This window comes from Zalophus californianus, chromosome 1, assembly GCF_009762305.2.
Source record: "Zalophus californianus isolate mZalCal1 chromosome 1, mZalCal1.pri.v2, whole genome shotgun sequence".
NCBI lineage: Eukaryota > Metazoa > Chordata > Mammalia > Carnivora > Otariidae > Zalophus > Zalophus californianus.
Window position 1 is genome coordinate 139026105 of NC_045595.1, and position 25084 is coordinate 139051188.

General features: G+C 44.5%; 1 long non-coding RNA gene across 1 annotated transcript; it reads right to left on the minus strand.

The window, feature by feature from the left end:
- Positions 1 to 995: 995 nt before the first annotated feature.
- On the minus strand, positions 996 to 13018 carry LOC113917553. The gene is made up of 3 exons (XR_003518276.1): positions 12861 to 13018; positions 11740 to 11790; positions 996 to 1599 (listed from the first exon to the last, which is right to left on the minus strand). It is a non-coding gene; the product is annotated as an uncharacterized LOC113917553 (long non-coding RNA).
- Positions 13019 to 25084: the final 12066 nt, after the last annotated feature.

Sequence of the window (25084 nt, forward strand, 5' to 3'; positions counted from 1 at the left end):
CATACTCTGGATAGTAAGAGAAATCACAATCACACTTTCTGGTGGAATGATGCCTTTAGTTAAGTAAATCTCCAGATGTTTAAAGCTGAGGTTCCCCTCTGGCTCTCAGAGACTGATGGCTTGTGCTGTCTTTTAGTCACTGCAGGAAAAGTTCATTGGCTGGTTTAGCTTTTGGGGTGGGCTCTCCCCTCAAAGCACAGTCCTGAAATGATTCCACTCTGCTATGTTCGAAGTTCAATTCAAGTTCGAAGCTCAATTTTTAAAAAAAAAAATTTTTTTTTTGACAGAGAGAGACACAGCGAGAGAGGGAACACAAGCAGGGGGAGTGGGAGAGGGAGAAGCAGGCTTCCCGCGGAGCAGGGAGCCCGATGCGGGGCTTGATCCCAGGGACCATGACCTGAGCTGAAGGCAGACACTTAACAACTGAGCCACCCAGGCGCCCCTAAATTTATTGAAAGCTTGCTCTCACCAGGAATTGTTGATGGACTGTGGGGGTGTTCCCAGATGAATGTCATCTTCACCCTGCCAAATAGGGGCTCACTCTTGGTGAAAGGAACAGACATACACACACATACGTACACACAAGATGATCAGTGCTCAGTTCTAAAATAGTATAATTCTACACAGTGGGAAACTCAAGCAAAAAAAGATTAATTCTGAATTGGGGGCTATCTGGGGCATACAGGTGGGGAAGGTGTGGTTTGAACGGCCTTGAAAACTTGCTAGCACCCTGGCAGACTGAAAGGGGAAGGGATTGGCCTGTGCAAAGGCCCCGGGGGAGGGAGTGATTAGGGGAGAGCAGAGTCTGAAGGGTGGGGGCAGAACTGGTCTGGAGCCAGACCAGGGTGGAGGACCCTTGACACCTTGCAGAGGTTTGGTTTCATTCCACAGACAACAGTGCCTTGGGAGGAGTCAGGGTAGATCAGACCAGAGTGTGGCTTTCGTGAGAAGAATAAAGCAGCCATAAGCAAGTGTGCGCACGGTGCTTTTCTTCCCTGCCCCACAGTGGGGTGGTTTTGGGGGAGGCAAGGCTGGGCAAAGGCTCCTGGAATGGCTCTGACTGACTGGCCCCTCCCAGGAACCGCTCCTGACCTTCTTCTGTAAATACCTAATTACCTGTTCATTTCCTCAGTTACCCAATCAGTGAAATCAAATCATTCACTGTTAATTCTAACCTTAATAAACATACTTCAGTTTACATATGTGATGCTCTTAAACCATAAATAACTGTATGTGAACTTTGCAAAGGTAGTTTAGGTGGAGAAAAAAATAACGTTCAATTAATAAGCTTGTCAGAAGCTGACTCATTACAAATGACAGGAAAGCATGTTTGCGATATTAAAAAAAACTCATTAGAATATCTATTTTCTAGAAAGCGATTCCATATTAATAAAAGGATAAAAGCCTAGGCATCAAATCTCAGAACAAAGTTGAAGGGACCCTTGTGGATTAATATCCACAATGACGGGAAGCACTAAAGTGTGGTGGGTAAGCGCAATGCGTTGAGTGGCAGGCTGCCTGCATCATATCCCGAATCCGCTCTGTGAGCTACATGACATCAGGTAGGTCCTTGATTGTACCGAGCTTCAGCTCACCCACCTATGACATGAAGATAAAAACAGTTGTTGTGAAGGCTAAATGAGCCAATATAATTAAAGCTCCAAGAACGGTGCCTTCTATATCACAAATGCTGTGTAAACAGTCGCTGCTATTATTATTATTATTATTATTATTACTTCTCCTCTCTGTCCTTATGAGGAAGGGAGGAAACCCATGTCAAGGGACTTACTATGTGACAGACACTTTCACAGTTATTACTTCATTGGATTTAACATTGAGAGTTCTTTTCATAGGTTGGTGTTATTAGCCACATTGTAAGTTAGGTGACCTTGTTGGGGTCACCCAGCCAGGGAGTGGCCCACTGAGGTTGAAACCGGAGATGATCTGGCCCCAAGTTCCCATCCATCAGGATGAACTCTCTTATTTTGAAAACATTCAAGGCAAGGTTGATTGATCCAGTTTTCTCAGATCAGCTTGGCTGTGCCTTGTTAAGGAGTACCAGTGGTGGGAAGAAGTCTGCTTTCCTTCCCTATCTTATGCGCTCTAACATAAGCGGTGCAAGTTCCTCTCACCGACTGGAGGTGCTCACCAGCCTTGTGCTCCATGGTTCCACTGTTGGCACAGGCAGAGAGAAGGAAGCCCAAGATGGCCAGTGACTGCCTCTTAATACATTTTCCCTGAGGTAAAACAGGGAAAACAGAGCAGAAGTTGAGGTAGAAGAAAATCTACCTAAAATGGCTTTAGTCAGTGCATGATTCTAATCTCTGGTGTGTGCAGAACTTAAGAGTACAAAGCCTTTTCCTATATGCACATATGACCTACTTCTCATAACAACCTGAGAATACTCAAGCAAGAATCATCCCCTCGTTTGGACACTTGATGAAACTGAGGCCCAGGGAAACCAAGAGGTCAGAAGAGCAGGTTTTGAACTCCAACCTTTTTTCATCCAAGTTCGCTGCCTCTGGTGGTAAGGAAAAAATATCCATACCAAAGACAAGATATATAATTTTGAAACTGAAACACAATGGTAGGCCTTGTTTAGAGAGGTGGAGGAGGGTGCTGTGGTCCTGTCCCAGGGCTCTTCACCTTGCATTAATATTCTTGCTCCTGACAAAAGGCTCAAGCTAAACACTTTGGGGTGTGAAAAAGAACAAACGTCTTGTGTCAATCCTCAGGCACTAGGCAGGATTCCCCTTTATCTCCAAAGGTATCTCCAGAGGGTCAGAGTGTGGGCTGGGGTTCAAAATCACTCACATCTGATAGTGGAACTCCCTTCTCCCATGTGCTTCTTTGACTCAAGTGGAAGGTCATTCTAGACGTTTCTGACCCTGTGTCCTTGTCAGTAGTACTTTTAAAAGCTCCATTCTTGGCGGATCTGTGAGGGGCTCCTTCTGCCACAGCAGGCCTCCTGAAGGAAGCAGCTAGTAGAGTTCTCATCCGGCTTTTGTCTTTCTCCTTCAAGGAAAGACTCCTTGAGAGCTGAGCGTGTCTGCATCAGTCTGGCCTCACCCCTCTCCATGCCTGACTCTGGATGACTGGTGAGAAACAGTGTTCTCTCTGTCAACTGTCATGACCATCTACCCATGTGGTACTCTTCACCTTGAGAAGTTCCTTCACACGAGTCTGGCACTTGGCTGATTTTCCTTATTGTTTAAGTTTGGAAACACTTAGGGGTATAATCTTGCTGTCAGTCAAAGCTAAGGTTTCTACCATCAGGAGAATTTTTTTCTAGCTCTCTGTGTGTTTTTGTTTCTTTCCCAAGCCCTTCATATCCTTGATGAGGACACAGGGTGCAGTGTGGCCAGGAGGAATTCGGCTTTGGCTACGTGGAGTGTTAAGATGGGAAAGAGTTAAGGCAGGGTAAGCCCAGGCTGTAGGCACTGGTTGGTAGAGCACAGCGGAAGGAGAGAGTGTCAAGAAGATCTTCAAAGTAGAAAGGCTATTTTCCAGGATCCAAGAGCAATGGTTACAGGTGTGCCAACAATTGAATGACTAACAGGGTGTGCCTCTGCTGTCTAGTATCCAGCAAAGAAGGCAGAAACAGGGTGCTAACATCCCGGAGGATTCTGGAACCCCTCTTCTGGGGTCATTGTCTGAGGCTCAGGCTGAGACTTTGTGCAGGAAAAATGGATGTGTCCCAGGGCGTTGTCATCTAAGGCTCACCAACTCCAGTCCATACTCTGGGCCGGTGTGGCCCTAATCCACATCTTTGTCCTGATCTCCTTCTTTCTGCCTGGTAGTTGCCATTAATGGCTCTTCAACACCTCAGACACCAGAGGTGCACATGAAGTTCTCTCGGTTTGTTCATTCCCACACTCCTCCCTGCTTTGGTGTGTGCGCAATCTCAGCTCACACCACCACCGCACCCCACCCGCACTCTCCCAGGTGGGAACTCGCGGGTTATTTAATGAATTCTCCTTCTCTTTCTCCACACATATAATTCCATTCGCTCACCTGCCACCATGTCTTTGATCTTTTCATTCCTACCAGGGCTGCCCTGGTCAGACTGCCTTCACTTTTTTCATGGATCACTAGCAGCCTCCTAATTATCTCTTTCTCTCCAGTTTCTCTTTCCATCGGTCAGTCCTTTGTAGAGCTTCTTGAGCCACTTTTGTAAGTTCCAGCCCTGGTCATTTTATTTCTCTTTCTCAAAAACCACTGATGGTTCCCACTGCTATTCCTTAGCCTGTCATTTGTGCAAACACTGGTCTGCTCCTTGCGACCACGTGAGTGTCTCCTGTCTGTACCTTTCTTCTTCCTTGCTTCTGGTTATGCTGTTCCATCCTCCCAGAATTCTCCTCTCCTACATTTCTCTTTGTCAGCACCCTTTTCAAGGTCCTGGTCAAATTCTACATCCTTTGTAGAGAGTTCTGTGTGTATCCCATGAACAACTTAAAAGGTGTCCTCTGCACCTCTGGGCATTAGGCACTGTACTAGGTGTTGGTGAGATACCCATGAACAACACACACACTGTTGCTGTTAGTCTTGCACAAGTAGACTTCACACAAATAAACACACATATAAATATAAATAAGGAGTTGTTCTATGCATTTTGAAGAAAAAGAACTTGGTGCCCTGAGGCAGAATGATGCAAAAGAGAGGGAGTATTACTTAGCATCTGTGGAGTCAGGGAAGGCTTCTCTGGAAGTGATATTAGGAAGATAAACAGAATTTAGGCAGAGAATAGCAATGGAAAAATGGGTGTGTGAGGGCCTTGAAGCAGGAATGAAAGAGCTTTGTCAATCCCTAAGGCCAGAATTGACTGCTGTATCTCTTCTGTGTTCACAGAGCCCTTGGCACCTTGGTGACCACACGCATTGACACCTGCTCTGTGTTAGCGAGAACTACACACAGTTTTCTGTCCTTCACAATAGACTGAGGATTCTGTCTGGGTAAGGACTGTGTGTTACTCATTTCATTCAACAATTCATTTATCCAAAAGTATCTCTGCACACTGACTGTGTAGGCATACCTAGTAGGTAGGTCCCAGAGGCAAAGGTCAGTACCAGATATACAGTGACGAGCAAGGTATCCCATGCCTCTTAAAGAGATCCAGTCTCTGCATCTCCAAGATTTGGCATTGTACCAATCACACAGTAGGGACTCAGGGAAAATGTGGAATCGGGTACCCAGGAATATGTGCTTGTGTGATAACAAGATGAGCTTGGCTTCGCATCGAAACACTTTATCCAAATGCCCCCCAACAGTTTCTACTTCTTTAGGTCATTATGGAGACCAAGGCACCTCTAACCGAATATCCTGCGGAGACCAGAGGACACACCCAGCCATCCATTCCAGTCCCCTGGATGCTTGGGCACAAGCCATCCTCCTTTGAGAGCAGACTCTGCCAATTTTGAGTCGTTTGACCGTGTTCTAGTCTGAGCTAATTTTGTAAGTCAAATTGCTTAAGAGTGAATATGAAATCTTTGACTGAAGCCCAAATATATAAATACCCATCACATTTCCTTCCTCCCCAATTTTGCAATCATCCAAAAAAGCTGTTCATGTTGTCCAGCGTAATTAGTTATTTATACACCCTCATGTGGTCCATTGTTCAGAATTAAATTGTCTGGTATACAGAATTTCTCTTGCAAGGCTTGTTTTGCCATTTTACTGCTTTTTGGAAGCTGTTTGTAAATATGTCCTTGTGGAACCCTTCGGAAGACTTCTGAGCAGATCCAGGATTGGTGGGGGGAGTAGGGGTAGAATAAGCTAGTCCGTGTAAGCAAATCTGACCTCTGAGGTCTCACATGGTCCCCTGACTTCAAACACAACAATTACAAAGAATTATTCATCCTTTCCTTGAAGACCCAGGGGAATTAGGATGAACACAAAAATAGCCACGGAGAGGTAAAAGTGGAAATCATCTTGGAGGTCTAGTCGTAGGTTCTAGTGACTCCATTTTGCCCAAGAGGAAGCTAGTTCCCAGAAAGAAGAAGTGAAAGAGACAGGCCCCCAGCCTCTTGTGGGCTAGTGGCAGAGCCATGCCCAAACCCTCATCAGCTGACTCCCATGCTCTTCCTACTAAACCATTAAGTATCCTAGAGCAGAGTGCTTTGTTTCTGGGCATTCCTGGGCTCCTTACACTTTGCACCTGAACTAGATGGCTCCAGACTGCTTGCTTTGGGCCCTCGAGTCTCTATTTTATAGCTACTTTTTCTCCCCCCAAAAGGTTTGGCAGCCAGGTATTACTGATGAGGATTGCCCATTGTGAAGCAATTCTGCTTTCTCTTCTGCTGTGCTACGGTCAGAGACTCCAGATGGTCTATCAACTTTATGTAAAATGAGACTTTTTTTCTGAGTCAGGGTCCGAAGGTCTCTGCTTCATGGGAGAATATCCATAAGGTTTATGACCCACGATATGGTCTATCTTGGTGAATGTTCCATGTGCCCTTGAAAAGAATGTGAATTCTGCTCTTGTTGGGCAGAATATTCTATAAGTGTCCATTAGATCCAATGGTTGATGGTGGTGCTCTGCTCTTTACCCTTGCTGGGTTTCCATCCATGAAGTTTAGTTTGTGAAATTTGTAATGTTAGCTTTGATTATTCAGAAGTCTTTTAGATTTTCTTTCCGTATGGGAGTATAAGATCCTAATTCTTATCTTAAAATAGGACTTTCTATCCAGCCAGGTTAGGAGTTAAGAGTTGGGCATTTCTGGAATGGTTGGCCAGATAGGATGATGTGAAGAATCCTGAAATCTTCCTCCTAACACACATATATGGACGTCAGTATGTAAATCTACCACAGTGGTCTTATATGAATTCTCATTGGAGTGAGACCTGTTGTACCTGAGAAATAGCACATCGTGACTTTTAAATAGCTAACATCATAACGCTAAAAACTCATTATCTTTCTATGTTATGACTCATAAAATCCCCAGATTTTCTGTAATGGTCACATGTTAATATTACACACTTAATTTTAAAATATATTTATGTTTTAAATTATTAAATATGTAATCATACAGAAAAGATGTAACAGAAGTCATGTACTCACCCTCAGAAAACCCAGATGCTGATCATTTTGCCATATTTGTTTTTTTGTTCAAAGAAATTAAGTGTAACGCACATAGTTAAAGCTCCCACCTTCTATTTTCTCTTCCTCCTGCCTTTTTCCCCTCCTATTTTCTACGGAGGAAAACACTATTCTGAATTTGGTGGGTATCCTTCCCATGAATGTTTTGGTGCCTTTGCTCTAAGCAAATGTATCTACAATTTATGGCCCGGAGAATTGCAGGGTTATTTATTTTTATAATCCGGGGAGAAAAAAAAGACTCATCTGTTGTGTTCAGAAGGGCTAGGTTGATTTTGATCTCTATTTCTTTCAACTGGATTTTGCTTTAATCCTGGTTTTCATGTTCTTTTTTCTGGTGATCCTCCTACCCAGCTTTATTCCCTCCTAGCTGAAGTCTCGTCTGGCTTTTGCCAGAAACGGTAGTTTGGACTCCTGTGATTTGAACTTTCTGAAGCCATGGTTTCTCTGCCTTAGGCATTGCTCACTCTCAATCCCTGGACTGCGGCCCCTAGGTAGGAAAATCTGTCAGGCTCCTGCACCTGGATATCCTATTGCCTTATGTTCCCCTAGCCTATGAGTGGATGTAGCTACTGTTGCCAGACCTGAGCTGTCTGCTCAGCATTCCAGCACCAATGGGCAGATTTAGTTTCTATCTTGCCTTACCTGTTCTGCTTAAATCTTCCATGTCTGGAACACAACGCCTTGAAAGGACACATCAGGGGAAAGCTGAGGCTTGGACGGTAGAGGCTGTTGAGTATGGTGATGATGACTGACAATTGCTACCATTTTTTAAGCAATATAATCAAAATCGTAAGACCTGGGCTATAACAATATTCAGAATGTGATGTTCCAAATAAGAGTAGAGCACCTACTGCATGTCAAGTACTGAGCTAGGTTCTTTTTATCTCATTTATTCTTAAAAGTAATCCCGTATTTTGTAGATGAGGAAGCTGCGGTATAGAGAAACAGGATGCTACAGGGGAAAATTATGGGATTTAGAATACGACAGACTGGGTTCAAACTCTGGGTCCACCACTTGTACTGTCTTGGACCAGTTTCTTAACTTTTCTGAGCTTGGCACAAAGTAGGTGCTTGCAGTGATGGCTGTTGTTACGGTACAAGGTCTGGCTTCTTGCCTCTGGTTACACAGCTCGTGTGTAGTAGCAGTGGGATTCAAACCCAGGTCTGCTTCTCTCAAAGCTACCCTCTTCTCAGGGAGATGCGAACGTTAGATGTTATCATATGAATGTTACTCCCTTAAAGGGGGTGTCATGGAGTTTGGAAAGAGCACTAAACTTGAAATCAGAAGTCTTGGGTCCTATTCTCCGTGACAAATGAGCTGGGAGACCTTGGACAATTCATTTCCTGTCTCTTTTTCCTTGATTTTCTAATTTATAACACAAAAGAGTTGAATTCCAATTCCCTCCAGGTTCTGTTTGTTCCATCTCCAGCATTCTGTGCCTCTGATCAAGAAACATAGGAGCAAATGGTCTACCCAAGGGAGATGAAGAAAGGCAATGGCATTGCTATTTTAAAGGAGGAGAGTAGGCAAGGCCTCTATCAGCTAGCTGCTTGTCCCAAATCCTTAACAACTGAAACCAGTTGGATTTCTTTTCTGCTCCCCAACTTGAGCCGGGAAGGGACCTAGGTCATGGAGGGTTTGAGAAGACAAGACCAGTTGCCCACATTCATTGCTTTCTTGGGTAACTTCTTTTCTTCTCTCTCTCTTTCTTCCTTTCTTTCCTTTTTCCTTTTTTTTAGAAGGAGAGAATGAAAAATAGAAGATGGCTAAGTAAGGTAACTAAATAAGAGATGGAGAGTTACAGGTGGAATTTTATTTCTACCCCAGGTTTCTTCCTTTACCTTTCTTCCCAATCCTTTCTGGTTTTATTTTCTAAAAATAGATATATTTGAAGGACCATGAAACAAGTTCTGCGCTTCTGTTTAGTGAATTTTAAACTCTGTCACCCTAGGGCCACCTGTTTTGCTGAAGTTAAAGGTAGGAAAAACCTTCTTGTAGACCCCTTTGACCACTTCTAGGCCACTCTGGTGGTCTTTTTGGCTTTCGGATCAAGGAGGCATTCACTTGCTCAGTGAGTCTTTATTGAGCTGCTACTATATGCAGTCAACCTAGCAGGCCCTAGGGACAAGGAAGAAAGAAAACCTCCCATTCCCATTTCTTCTTTAGCTTACATATCAGTGTAAGTAAAGAGCAGAACACCAAGGTAAACACGCAATGATGGAAACTGAGAGGTGCTGGTGAAGGAGCTGTGGAAATCCCCAGTGTCTGCCACTCCGGTTCTGGCTCTGGAGAAACATCCCTCCCTTCTCTCTCCACTTCCACTATATGAGATTTTGCAGTCTGACCATGAATCACCATTCCAAGACAGTCCTCAGCACATCTGCCCTCCATGTCATCAGTGAGGATCACAGGGCCCCTGGGACTCCACTGCCTGGCCTCTTCCTCGCTGACCTCCTGGGCCATGTTCTCAGAATGCTGGCATGGGTGTGGTTCTCCCACATGCCCTTTCCAGGCCTGCTTTGGAGTCTTTGCTCTTGCTGATTGATCCCCTTTACCAGGAAGTTCTCACCTCCGTCTCCACTTGTCCATATTCTACTCATTCTCTCAGGCTTGGTTCATCTTGCTGTAGTCACTCTAGAGTTCCTTTCCCCACCTCAGGGTCTCTGCCTCCCCTTCTCTGATGCCTCCTGGCATTTGGTTTACGAGCTAGCTAATCAGGGCACCCATCACGCTCTGCCTGGTGTTCTACAGTTATTTGTATATCCAGCCTAGGCCTTACCTACCTAGCCACACCTTGACAGCATAGATATTTATCTCTGTATCTCAAACAGGACCAGACACAGTTAATACACCCCAATTGAATCAACACCCCAACATTAAAGTTAATAATAAAACATGTCCTATATAATTTTACAGAGTGTCCATCTACATTTATCTAAAATAATCCTCAGAACAACCCTATATAAAAGAAACTATCCTAATCCCATTCCACAGATGAGGAAATAAGTTATTTACTGAGTGCTGACCCTCTGCTAGGCATTATTCTAGGAACTTTGCACACATTACACCATTCAATTCTCATTTAATTCCAAAAAACAAAACAAAACAAAACAAAAACCAATAGTCATCTGTACTGAGCATTTACTCTGTGCCAGGCACTATTTTTAGCCCTCTATACCTATTAACTCATTTAATTCACATGACACTATAAGATAGGTATGCTTAGTATCCTCACCTTATACATGAGAAAGTTGAAGCATGCAGAGGTTAAAAAACTTACCCAAGTCCCATAGCTGAATTTGGATTCCAAGCTAGGTAGTGACTGTAGAGACCACCATTCACATACGAACATTCCCCTCCTTTCCTGGCCCAGCACTGCCAATACCACTTAGTATTGCCTCTGTGAGGTATAATTATACCCATTTTGCAGATGAGAAAATGGACACCTGGAGGGATTAAGCAACTTGCCAATATCGCCCAACTGATCAGGGCAGAGCCTCATCTTGTACATGCAAAGTGCAGATTCTGACCACTCATCTGTGTTGTCAGATAGATGTGACGATGGCCAGCCTTGGTATATGCACATTTCCTCGGCCATGTGAAAGTTTTATGATTTTTCAACATTCCTGTGTGTCTGCTATGCTCAGTGCAGTGGGCTGTACCCTGTGTATGTCGGGTCAGATGGGGACTTACAAAGACCCAGATACACTCCTTGCTTCAAAGAGGCAAATCAAAAACTGGGGAGACACAGGGAAAGAGCTAAGCCCAGAGTGGTCAGCAAAGGTGAGGAGAATGTGGATAGGTCCAGCAGGTGAGTGCGACTGGCCTTGTTATTTGAAGTCTTAGAGCAGTGCGGGGTGTGGAGACTTCTGGTTCCAAAGTCGGCAGCTTGTTCCTGCCTAGCTGTATACTACGGCTTAGGATGGAGGAAGGGGCATGGGAGCCTCTGGGGAGAGAAGGCCAGCAGCCAGGCTGGAGACAACCAGGCTTCTTGGAGCAACCTCTCTTTAGGATGAGGTGGATCCCTGCCCCCCGTGCAGACCACAGCGTGAGAACTGGGCACCGCACAGGGTGGGGGTGGGAGTCCTGGGTTTGGGTCTCAAGCTGGCTACTCAGAAGCAGATGACTGTGTGCAAGTTGCCTCCGCCCTCCCACCCCTTGGTAAAATGGGTATAAGACTTTTAGCGGTGCTCCTGTGGCCTGGATTACGTGGTGATGTTCATGAGAGCACGTGGCTAACTGAGTGCTAGGTGCATGTGAGATGCTGAGGAGGAAGAAAAGGCTCCTGCGGGTTTTGCCTCCTCTGGAGTTCCTCATGACAGGATTATGCTGATGGAGGGCACATCAGATTGACTCACACATAACTGACAGGAAAATGGGCATCGTTTTCACTTCACCCAGTTTCCAGGCCGGGAACTTAAACCTCCCAATGAGAATCAGCTAGCATTAGCAAGTTTTCCCGGTGGCGGTGGGTGGATTGTGGGGGGGGGGGGGGGGGCAGAAGGGGAGAGGGAGGAGCTGAACCAGGATAGGGAAGGGGATGCTTGTACGCCAAAGATCCATGCCCGGAAATGAATGTCACTGAAGTGAAACCTGCTTCAGGTTCCCACCTGGTAAGGCAAACAGCTCTGCCCTGACTCACCATGTGCCCCGGGGCACATCCTTGCTTCTGTCCCAGCCTCAATTTCTCCATCTGTAAAACAAGATACTACTTCCCAACAGCTTGAAAGGGCGTGGGGGTTCTTCGCACCCACGGGGAGATTTCTAAAGATTGAGTGAAAGAGGTGGGAGACACCAGCCCATCTCTGTCCGGATCCCCAGATTCAGGGCTCTTAAACCAACAGTGGAATCCTCCTCTGGGCGGTGGAAGGAGAGAGCTAGAAGATTCCTGTCTGTCGGTGAGTGCGCTTGCGGGACAGAGGGCTTTTAAATGAATCACTTTGTATCTAGCAGGGCGGCACCTGCTCCTCAGCCTCCAAAGGCAGCAGAGCAACGCGATCATTCACAAGCTGCCGCTTTCCATTCACGTCTATAATTAGCGCGCAGGCTGCAGCCGCTCTGGAGCTGCGGGAAGGGCTTTGGGGCGGGGCCTATTCCCTAGCTCCTCCCCTTCTCGTCTCCCTCCCCCGCTCTCCCTGCCCACCGGAGGCTCTGGCAGCCTCACCCCCACCCCACCCCAGGGTGCGCTCGCGGCAGGATTCCTTCGGGTCTTGCCTGGACGCCAGGGCCTCTGTCCCCTCCCTTGGGGATCACTCCAGTGCAGTAATAAGCACCTTGGTCCTGCATCTCTAGGAGGGCAGCTATATTTAGAGTGGCATCCCTTTACCCCTCCCTCGCCCCTCTGGCCGCTCAGCCCGCCCCCTCCCGCTGCCCCTCCCAGCCACCTCTCCCTCTTTGTCGCATTACATAGTAATCTGAGATGCATTGGATGAGCTCCAGGGAACAGAATGTACTTGGCAGAGACGCGGGGCTTGATGTCTGCAAAATGTCGGAAACGCAGCCAAGAGCTGCTAACTGGGTCATTAACCTCCAAAAGCTAAGCGAGGACTGTAGGCCTGCTCTGCCTCCCTTCATCTCGCCAATAAAAGTGCCTCAGTGAGAGGGGAAGAAAAAGCCCAAGGTTGGCTGCTTTGATTTCTAGGCACCAAAGGCAGGCCCGGCCCCTCCTCCTGGCCCAGGCCCTTGGGCCGCCCCTGCTGCTTCTCTCCCTGTGTACATGCGGCCTTTGAAAGGCCCAGCAACCCCCCTGCAGCCCTTCCGTACCTCACAGCTCCGGGCCGACTTTCTTGGGTCCGGGAGGAAAAAGGAGAGTGAGAAGGTTCCAGGCACATCTCGGTCCCGCAACTAGATGGAAGGGTTTTGCCAATCTTCTACTCTGATTCTCTCTCTTCTAACTTCTTCCCTCCCTCCCTCCGCTCTGCCTTCTCTGCCTCCTTCCCCTCCTCTTTTGCCCCCTTGACTCCCTTCTGCGAGCAGGCTGTGGGGTTGGTGCCTGCACACATGGCCTGGCTCCAGGAGAGGAGCTCTGTCACTTGCTGTGTGACCTTGGATGAGTCACCCATTTGTCTGCTCCTTAATTCCCTTATATGTCACTTGTTCACAGGAATAACACCTTCCTGACCTAGCTCACAAAAAGTGGGGCCCACATTGGAAAGTCTCTTACCAGCTGCCAAGCTCTGCTCCGTTTCAGAGATACTCTCCCTGACTACCTTGACTTACATCCTTCTGAAAGCCCCAAGGCCCAAACTTCCTCTGGACTTGTGTGCGCTCCTGGACATTAGGAATGTGAAGTGGTCTCGCCAGGAACTTCAAAGGTTTGAACAGGTACCAGGGGATAGTCCCTAAAATCCACCCCCTCAAGCTGTCTAGCCCTCAGGATTGCCAAACAGACACTTCCCCCGAATGTCCAAACCCACTTCTCCAGCAGCTGGGTGGAGAGAGAAAGTGCTTGGTACTGAAACCAGAAGAGGTCCTGCAGTTCCTCAAATGATTCGACTGCCTTACTTGTTGGAGAGAGGACAGTCGGCCTGGGGAGACCAGCAGCAGCTTATGCGATGTGTCTGGACACCTGGGTAGTCTCAACTGATGTCAGACACCATGGACGCTGACCTGTGCGACCCCACTTACGCTCCCTGGTGGCATCCACAAAATGAGAACCAAGTTCAACTGGGCCTCCACGCCCTTCCCGCCTCATCCCTCCCTGGTCTCACTACACCTCCCTCTGCAGCCAGGTCAGATCTACCCTGCTCCTTACCACGCCTCATAGAGGCCTGTACTCCGCAGCCACTGGGCCTTGGCTCAGGCTTCTTTTTTTTAAATTAGCCGGAAGGCTCTTTGGCCTCTCATTGCCACACGTTCAAATCTTTTGCATCCCTCAAAACCGATTCTCAAATGCCGATTCTCATCTCTAGAGGTGTTTGTTCTCTTTCTCCTTCGACTCTTCTTGGGGCTCTTCCGTATGTCTCAGTATAAGCAGCTAGCTCTGGGTCCTTTCATCGGTGTGCTTATTGTATCCTTATGGAGGGGAGCTTTCTCCATGGATAAGGACCCTTTCTTGTTGACCTCAACTCTGAAGGTGTAGGTGCCCACATATCCTGCTCTGCCTTCCCGGTTTATGCCTATTTTGCCGGTATTATGATTAATAACTCCATTTTCATCCTTAAGGGCTTCGGTTTGGATGATACATTGTATGGTCACCTTACTGGGGGTCTCTATTCTAGTACCTGGCACATTAGTAGGACTCAGTAAATGGGGTGAGCTGCCATGAGGAGCCTGTCAGTTATTTTTTACCCAGGTCCTGGGGGGCTCTTGGTCCCACCTTTTTTTCCTCCAGCCTGAAGGCGTGCCCCCAGGTGTTTTCTTTTCCCTTTCCTGGAGAAGAACTGCAGAAGCACCCAGTACCATTGTCTTTTTGACACACCTTCCATTTCCAAATGCTCCGACTTCCACATGCAGTTGCTCACCCAACTCTTCCCATTCCTCTGAGCCCCTAAGCAGTAGGACCACCACTGGATGTTGGAAGTAGCTGTCAAACTCCAGAGGTGGTCACCTGGTCTGTGGGACAAAGCCCTTACTTCTAACCTCAACTGGATTTTTGGTCTTGGCCAATTTCTTTGACAGTTCAACTCTTCAGAATTACCTTCAGATAGTAATGTAGTTGTCTTAGGAGGAGGTCACAACCTGGAAAGCTCCGAGTTGCTTTGTTACAAACTAAGTAGTTAACCTTCATCACAATTTTTCTCAAAAATAAACCTGCTAGGATGTTTGTTGACTTGTTTTTTTAAAATACCAAACATTTGAAAATAAGAGCAGGCAAGATGCCTGGCCTTGTGAATGGAGCCCCAGTGTCAGGAAGCCTGGGTCTTCCTTCTACTTCTCCTCTGACTCACTGCTTTCTGGAGGATGAATCATATGCCCTTTCTTGGCATTGGGTCTCACTTCCCTCGTCTCCCCTATAAAATGGGTATATTTGCCCTTCCTACCACATAGGAGGGGGCTGAGGCTGGAAGAGGCCTTGGTCATTATGCAAAAATATTATTAAAAGTAAAAATGTGCTGGGACGCCTGGGTGGCTCGGTCAGTTGAGCGTCTGCGTTTGGCTCAGGTCATGATCTCAGGGTTCTGGGATCGAGTCCCGCATTGGGCTCCCTGCTGAGCAGGGAGCCTGCTTCTCCCTCTGCCTGTTCTGCCGCACCCCCTGCTTGTGCTCTCTCTCTCTCTGACAAATAAATAAAACCTTAAAAAAAAAAAGTAAAAATATGCTGTAAGTATGTGTTTTGACTCTCTGGAGAGGCACACCTGAGGGGTATGTGAGGCCATTTTATGATTCTGCTTTAGATTCTGGAACACCTCAATTCACAGAGAACAGCCTCTCAGAAACTGGAAAGAATCACTCTTAAGACAGGGGTTGGAATGAGTCTGGTCTGAGCGGGAGCAAGAGTCCTGCGAGGAGCGCTCCACCTAGCAATCAAGACAGGAAACAAATTGGAAGGAAGGGAGCCAAGATGAAAAAGCAAACAGGACTATTATCTGCAGGGCTCTGAGGCTGGGACACTTGCATTCTCTCCTGAGGGCCATGGGAGATCGATGGAGGTGACTGATTAGGACCATGGCATTATCTACACTGTGTTTTGGTGAGACACATTTATTAGATGGAGGGACAGACTCTGGAGCTGGCATCTGTTACATCCCAGTTTGTCCCTAAATGAGTGGGGACTCCCCTCCCTCTGAGCTTCAGTTTCCATCTTTCTAAAATAAATGGGTAAAATGGCCCCGAAGAGCTCTAACATGCTGTGATTCTACAGTAAAGACCATGAAGAACCAACTTGTCTGTGTGTGTGTGTGTGTGTGTGTGTGTGTGTGTGTGTGCGGCACGCATGCACATGTGTGTGGGGTTGGGCAGAAGAAGTGGGAATGAAGTGACCACTCAGTAGACACATAACCAGGTCTGGCAGCCTCGTCCTTCAGGGAGGAAGCCTGACCAGTCTCAGCCTCTCAGGCCTGAAAGACTCCCTGTGTATCCAGAGCCCGGAGACCTTTCTTCAGGCCCCAACACAACACATCTGAACATTAGGTCCTGGTCAGCAGCCTCTGTCTAGACTTGTCTACTATCTATTTCCTGGTCCGGCTGAGACAGCTGATATCTGAGGAGACTGCACTGAGGTTCCTGCTAACCAGCTGTTTTCAAGATGCTTCAGATCTCCCCCTATCCTGTATTAGGTTCCCAGGAAGCCTTATACCATCCAGGACTACATGGCTTGGGGTCTCAGAACTCTGCCTTGGCAGTATAACTTGACCGTATATGTTTGACATTTACCAAGGTCCACTGTAAGATTGGCATGTAGAAGTTTCTTTATTATGAAAGTGCTATTAGCATATTGTCTGTTAAATTATTTAATAGCTTTTATGTGAAGACCTACATAGAAAAGCCCTCAGTGAAGTCATATAGTAAAGAAAAATATCATTAAAAATTGTTTTTGGTCCTTTGGGGTTGCAATAGTTCCTTTAGGTCTCAGGGATAATTGCGTTTATGTTCTTGTTTTGTGGGTGGGTTTAAAAGTACTCACGCTTTTTACTGTAATCTTTATTTTTTCAAATAGGGTTACATAAATGAATGAATAAGAAGGGTTTAGTTGGACAACAGTCAGTGTTTGAAGTGGAGAAATAAGCCCACTTATGATTAGTGAACCCACTGAAGCCCTCCTAATTATAGCTGAAGCAAAATGTCCAAATTTTATAGCATCCCTCAAACGATTGACTTAGTGCTTCTATGTTTGAGTTGCAGTTTTGTGTGAGAAGGTTTGACAGAATTGTGATTATCTGTAAGCAGTACAAGGACCCAATGATAATTGGAAGAAGAAAATTTAAGTAGTCTTAGTGGAGTTATGGGATTAGCGAGTGTGGAGTTTATATGGTGGAAGTTACAATTAGCCTATAAGGATACCATAATCCAGATTTATTCTACCAATTACTGTATTGCCTTGAAATGTGTGTCTTGGCATTTATTAAATGATAGAGAGTGTGGTTGAGCTCTGAGGTTGCTTCTAGTGTTCATCTTTTATTTGCTGAAAAGTCAGAGTCTGCACGGGTTGGCAGATCAAACGCCACAATCCACCTTAGAGCCCACAAACCAGCGAAGAAACCGATGCCCTCACACCACACTCCCACTGCTGGTGGTTGAAGGGCATAAATGAATAGGGGAGGGGTTGTAGCTGGAACTTTCGGATTCAAGCTGTTCTTCCTGATGAAGGACGTATGTGTTCACTGAATAATGACTGAACAAACAGAGTTACCCTTAACCTTCCTTCAACGAATTCCCTAAAGAACAGTTAAATTATAATTCTAAGATACTAGCAACTCATAGACTCAGGATATAGAATGAGAAATGAATCTGGCAGACTGTGTGGTCCAAATCCCTCTCTTGATAGATGAGGAAACTGAGGCAAAGAGACTTGCCCAAGGGACTTGGCCCAAGACACAGAGCCAAGAAGTCTCAGAGCCAGGGCTGGGGCCCAGATATGCACTGTTCCTTGGTTATTGACGCTCATTTTTTTGGTTAAGAGCTGGAGCTTGGTCTCTGGGTTTCAATGGATAAATCTTTTGCTAGGCAGCCGAGTTGATAAGCTTTTTACATCATTCTTGGGTTAAAAAAATCATATGGATTTCTAGGTGCCTGGGTGGCTCAGTTGGTTAAGCGACTGCCTTTGGCTCAGGTCATGATCCCGGAGTCCCGGGATCGAGTCCCTCGTCTGGCTCCCTGCTCAGCAGGGAGTCTGCTTCTCCCTCTGACCCTACCCCCTCTTGTGCTCTCTCTCTCTCTCACTCTCTCTCTCAAATAAATAAAATTAAAAAAATCTTTGTGGATTTCTGCTCCCCATTCTTAGTTCAGAGTTCATTTTTGTGTCATTATTGGGCTCTCTCCATGTTATCTGCCACCACTCTTGAAAAATTTGTGAATTCCCTTGTAGATGGTGAGGTAGGGAGAGGTCGATTGGTGATCTTGTTTATGCTGATTTGACTGTCTCTGACACACACCTAACCTGGTTAACCTTTTCCTGATTTCTCAGTTTCTTAACTCATTTCTTATCTCTTGAGGATCAGTTAGTCACTTTTTTCCTGTAGTGGGAAGAGAGGTAGAGCTGGAAAACAGGGTCTTCAGTCGAGTTTAACAGGACTATGAGCAGAATTCTACAAAGCAAGGCAAGAAGGACCAATGATCTTTCAGGTCAGCACAGTAGGCTCAGATAACACCAAGCCAGCCCTCTGGTGAAGGAGGTTGAGATTGTCCTCCCAGAGTTTCCCACCACCGTCACCAATTGTACTCCAAGAGCGCCCTCTGCTGGATTGGAGCAGGACCCAACAGTCTCAACCATCTTGGAAGTGGGGCCAACAGGAACTCTGAAAGGATGAAAAGAAAGATTGGGGTTTCCTTGAGAGAGGGGTTCCCACTCAGGGAAGCTTTGAGCTGCCCCTATTTAAACACAAACTCAAAATAAGATGGTTCCGTTCCACGAGGTTCTCTCGCCTCCCACTCTGGGAAGCTCTGAGCTGCCCCTATTTAAACACAAACTCAAAATAAGATGGTTCCATTCCATGAGGTTCTCTCGCCTCCCACTCTGGGAAGCTCTGAACTGCCCCTATTTAAATACAAGCTCAAAACAAGATGGATCCATTCCATGAGATTCTCTTAGCCTCTACATTTCTCATTTCCTCTATTTCAGTCTTTTGCCTCATCTTACTGATTAGTGTTTGCGGAAAGAATTCGCGGTGGCAATTAAACCCAAAAGATCATCTTTGAAGAGATGAAAAGAGGGGATTTACAGAGGGCAAAGTGGGCATAAAATATGAATTCGACCTTCTTGAGGCCTAATGGCTGGGTTACAGAGAGCAATTTCTTGGAATAACGATTTCTAATCTCAGCTTGTATTATTCCTTAGGTTAAAAACTTTCATCAGCCACTCATTGCCTACTAAACTAAGTCAACATTATTTACCTCAGCATTCAAAGTATACTTGTAAATTCATAATGCATTATTTTGTTTGCATTCATATATCAAGGCTAATAGCATGCTTATTTTAAACAAGAACCTTACCTTGATTTAGTTTTTAGAAAATGAAAATGTATTGAAAATTTTAAAAGTATATTTGAATATCAAAGTCATACATTTCACATTAAAATCAGGCTTAGCAAATACTTAATCTGCTTATAATTTTGAACAAGGCAGAGGACACTGCTTAAATAATTACTTTTTTAAACAGAAGCAATAATTGATAGATTGAATGCTATCTTTAGCATTGAAGTTAGTCCTAACATATTTTTTAGGAGAAAACCAAGGTGAAGCTTATTTGACATCAAAAAGTGCTGGGGGCTGATAGCCTTTCAAGTGCCCTGTAGGCAATGGGAGACACAGCAGCGAGGAATGTACTTATTAAACAACAGAGACAGTAACCACTGAAATTGTGCCAAAAAACTGATGGTTAAAGCTGGATGAAACCTTACGGAGGACTCCACCCTTTGTAACCCGGATGGTAAAATGAGACCTAGAAAGAAAAATTTCCCCACAGGTGCGCAGGCAGCTGGTGGAGGAGCCCAAATTGAAATCTGGGTCATCTAATTCTCAGTCTGAAGGCCTCACCGGTCCCCAACACTAACTCCGTACAATGGCATGAAAAAGGACTCAGAGGTGAGGGACCCTAAAGTGCCTTTGGAAACTGCTGCCCAAATCTCAGTGAAATTAAAGAGTCTCCTAACTCAGGCTCTGTTCCATTTCACTGTATCCTCGAGGCTGAGAAATGGAGCATTCAGATTCTTTCCTCCCTCTGAGCCTTCATTCTGTTTACACATGGGTGGACCAGATGTTAGAGAAATAACACAAACATTTGCAGCTGTTATGGGGGGGTTGGGTGGAGCCCATGAGGTTCCCAGGTTTTGATCTAACACATCAGAACATAATTGACTTTTTTTTTGCCGGCTTCAGAGTTTACTACCTTCAGCTCCCTCCTCAAAGCCTGGAGTTTGCCACTTCATGTTGAAGCCTATACTGAGAGATGCCATGGGTTTCTGGAACTAACTTCAGCCCATTACCACCAGCAAACCAGGTGACTAAGGCAGCTATGGCTCCATTACAACTTTGAGGGCCCCTTTCTCCTCAACCCCTGAATTCCTTGATGTAAGGTGGGCATTTCTCCCTAGCAGGCAGAGGCCAGGAGGGGCTGTATGTGAGAGACCATGCATTCTAGCGAGCAGAATGTGGGCTTTGCGATTACGTAAGACCCAATTTTGATCTGACCCAGCCATTCACTGGTCATGTGATGTTGAGTTAGTTGCTTAACTCAAAGCCTTATTAGCCTTGCTTTTTCTTAAAATACGGATACTTATTTTTCAAAGTGAAAGTATTTAGTGACACAATGTATTTGGACTTTACAGAATGCAGGAGTATCCAATAAACTGTAGCTATTACTGTTATTTCCTGAGGGTTTTTTCATCTTCCTGGAGCCTATATGAATGATGTAGCTACTAATTGTTGATGATCTAGGGGAGAGCATTAGGCGTCTTGCCTTTATGCTGTTTCCTGAGGGCTCAAAAATGTGATGACACTGTTATTACCAGTAGTAATCTATGACACTCATATGTGTTTAAAGCTTTTCAAAGCATGTTTTTCCCCATTTTATTGTGAAAACATTTTAAATATATGTCAAAGAGAAAATGATTTTATAACACTTGTACACTCACTTCTCAGATTCTACCATTAACATTTTACTGAACTTGTTTTATCATTTACCTATCCATTTATCCATTCCTTTATCCATCCACTAATCCACATTTTAATGTATTTCAAAATAATTTGCAGACATCGGTACACTTCCCCTTCAATTCTTCAGCATGAATATCATGAATATATTAGAGTTCAATATTTGTTTGCTATTTTTATTTTCAAATATATTTATATACAATGAAATGCAGTCTTGACTATGCATTCACTGAGTTTTGACAAATGCATGTATCTGTGAATCCCAAGCCCCTATTAGGATATAAAACACATTAGCATCACCCTGTAAAGTTCTGTCATGTCTCTTCCCAGGCAGCCCTTCTCTTCCCCAAATAGAGGGAAACACTATTTTATTTTTTTTTCATCATGGATTCGATTTGGCCTGTTCTAGAACTTCATATAAATGGAATGATATAGTATGTACTTGCCTGTATAAATCGTTTTTCACTCAACATACTATTTTTGATACTCATTCTTATTACCGTATATATTGGTGGTTTGTTCATTTTCACTAGACTGCTATCTTTAGTGAGTGGTTTTACATAACTCCTTGAGAATGCTGAGTTGGTAAAAACAAAAAGCTTATGTGTGTATACAAAAAGAAAAAAATAATCCCAAAATGTGGATAGCCATTACCTCCAAGATATGCAAGTGGGGCAAAAGGAGAAAATGGAATTTTGTTCTTGAATGTATATACTTTTATATTGACTTTATTTCTGCTCTATAGAGATTTTAAAATATAGAAAACACGTAAAAATATTTTAAAAACAACAACGAAACTAAGCTCCTTGTTGAATGGGAAGAGGACCGAGGGTCCTGTGCCAAGGAACCTCAGGCTTCCCCTCTGCCAGAGCTTTCTCCATGCTACTGAACAGACAGAGAGTGGAGATGACAAGCTCTGGGTGAGAAGAATACTCAGCGAAGAGATACACCAAAGGCATAAAAAATATGGGTTTTGAGAAGGGAAAAAGGTATAAAGAAAGGCGTTCTGAAAGAAGACTAACAGAAGAGCCCAGCCAGTAGTCCTAGAATCCTATAGCCATAAATCCGTAAGAGGTTTCAAAGGACATTATTGTGACTCCTTTATTTTGAAAAGTGAAAAATGAGGTCCTACTTAAGAAAATGACAGGTGATCTCATTTAGCAGGTCTTCGAGATCATCAAAGCTCCTTGAGGCCTGGTCCATTTCTGTGTTTCCTATCAAGGGTGCCATGTACTTAAGTGCTCTGTATTGGAAAAGTAAATCTAATCCTAGACCCTGTTTTACAGATACGGAAACTGAGACATGAACTGACACTTGCTCAGAAGAATGCATATCTTCCCCAGTGGAAAATAGCCAATGACTACCAGTCTCCACTGAGACACCTCAGTAAGAGATAGATCAGAATTATATTTGAGGACCGGACATTAAATATAAGGAAGACTTTCTTGGAAGAGAAGGTTGTGAAACCTCTGTTTCTTAGAAATATTTAAGAATGCAATACAGTCTCGCATGTTGAAAGACTTTAAATGTGGCACTACTTGCCAGGCTAGACAAGCTCTTTTCTTCCCAGTTAGGGGGGGAAAAAAATCCAAGATTGGTTCCTTCTTGCAAGTCTGACCCCTAGTGGTCACCATCTCTGGGTTGGACCCAAGAGAAAAAAAGCCAAGAAAATGAAGACTACCAGACTTTGTTTTTTAAAACTGGAAATGAACCTTGAAATTTCCTAGTCGAATGATTTAATTTCACAAACAAGAAATCTTAGACCAAGTGAATAGAAATGATTTCCCAACATCAGTGACTTTGTAGTAAAACTTGAAGTGGAACCCAGCTTTTGCTAGCATTGTAGGTTCAAGTTCCAATTCCTACCTCTCCCAGTCTTTGACCTTTGGTGAATCTAGAAGCTGGAGCCTGGCTAGATATTTAGGCTCCAAGTATGCTCATGGTCCTATTCACTGGCCATTAAAAAGAAGTTATTTTCTTAAGCCAATACATCATAAAAAATAATCTGTTTGAGCACCGTGTCATGGATGCAGATGAACTTAGAAAAACTGCTGCCATCTCTGGGCTTCAATTTATTAAAATGGGGAAACCACGTGATCTATAAGGGCTTGTCCTGCTCAAATGTTTAAGGCTTCAAGCATACATTGTATCTGGGTTCAGAATTCCTAGCAAAGTGATGGAACTGTTACCATGAACAAAATACTCCTCCCTTTTAGAATGGGGATCCCTAATCTAGGATGGACAGAATTCTGTAGGATCAGGCTTCATGAGAAATCCATGAACTTTCCGAAGTTGTATGAGGTTGCCAGTGTATCCTCCTTAGCGAAACCTCCTTAGATTTCATCAGAAGGATCTAGGACCACCTCAAAAGGTATAAATATCTCTAAGTTAATATAGTGGGATAAATTTCTGCAAAGAAGACATCCAAACGGCCAACAGACACATGAAAAAGTACTCAACATCCCTTGGCATCAGGGAAATACAAATCAAAACCACAATGAGATACCACCTCACACCAGTCAGAATGGCTAAAATTAACAAGTCAGGAAACAACAGATGTTGGCAAGGATGTGGAGAAAGGGGAACCCTCCTACCCTCTTGGTGGGATTGTAAGCTGGTACAGCCACTCTGGAAAACAGCATGGAGGTTCCTCAAAAAGTTGAAAATAGAGCTACCGTATGACCCAGCAATTGCACTACTGGGTATTTACCCCAAAGGTACAAATGTAGTGATCCAAAGGGGCACCTGCACCCCAATGTTTATAGCAGCAATGTCCACAATAGCCAAACTATGGAAAGAGTCTAGATGTCCATCGACAGATGAATGGATAAAGAAGATGTGGTATATATATACAATGGAATATTATGCAGCCATCAAAAAATTGAAATCTTGCCATTTGCAATGATGTGGACGGAACTAGAGGGCATTATGCTAAGCAAAATAAGTCAATCAGAGAAAGACAAGTATCATGTGATCTCACTGATATGTGGAATTTAAGAAACAAGGCAGAAGATCATAGGAGAAGAGAGGAAAAAATGAAACAAGACAAAACCGGAGAGGGAGACAAACCATAAGAGACTCTTAATCTCAGGAAACAAACTGAGGGTTGCTGGAGGGGAGGGGGGTGGGAGGGATGGGGTGGCTGGGTGATGGACATTGGGGAGGGTATGTGTTGTGGTGAGCTCTGTGTATTGTAGAGGACTGATGAATCACAGACCTGTACCCCTGAAACAAATAATACATTATATGTTAATAATAAAAACAATTAAAAATTTTTTAAAAAGACTTAAAAAAATAGTGGAATGAGATGTCCAAGAAAGTAAAGAGCACAGCCTCTGACACTTAGCTCTAATTCCGCAGAGCTAGACTAGTATCTCTTCATCCCCTTGATGACGTTGAGACAGCAGATAAACATGGCTTCTGCATTCAGGGTATACATGAACTCAGTTCACATTCTTCCCTTCTCTTCCAGGTTGAGGACCAACGGGTTATTCAGTAGATGTAACTCCCACCTAACTGACAGAAGCCCTCCATTCACTTTGTAAGGATTCTGAGTGATGCCCCCAGCACACTAAATACTCACGAAGGTCACACTGCTCTCCAGCGTCCTGGCAGCCATATCCTCCCACCAGTTGAGCTGCATGCTTACCAAAGATTGGTTGACTTCCCCCACCCCAAACCTGTTTATGTCAGTTGTAGTACTTAATATAATTATGTAATTTAAATATTATGCAAGCAGATCAAGTATGAGTGTGAAAATAAAGAGATTTATTTCCATGAAAACTAAATTAATTGCTTGGGAAAGGCTCAAAGGGGATGAGTTACTGAGAAATACTCTAAAATTCATTTGTGGACCAGGCAACTGTAAAAGAAGGACAACAATTTAAAATCTGGAAGAACTCTGCAAGTTTTAAAGTCTTCCTTTATTAAATCAGCAAAATGAAGAAAAAAACACATGCAATGGAAATCGGAATTTGATCCATGCATGCTTGAAGATGGGACTTTGCCTGTTGAGTGGCAAATGAGTGTCTTAAGTTAAAATACATGCATTCATATGAATCCCAGGTTTAGCCAATTTTTCTGTTTGGTTGACACTGGTGACTGTGTTTCTTTAGTATTAAAATTAAAATATCAAAGTCAAGTAAACCAAGAGAACTGGCTTACTGTGTCTACTGAGTGTTATTCTCTTGAGGGTTTGATCTTTTTGAAATTCCCTTAAGATCTCTTTTTATTCCTAT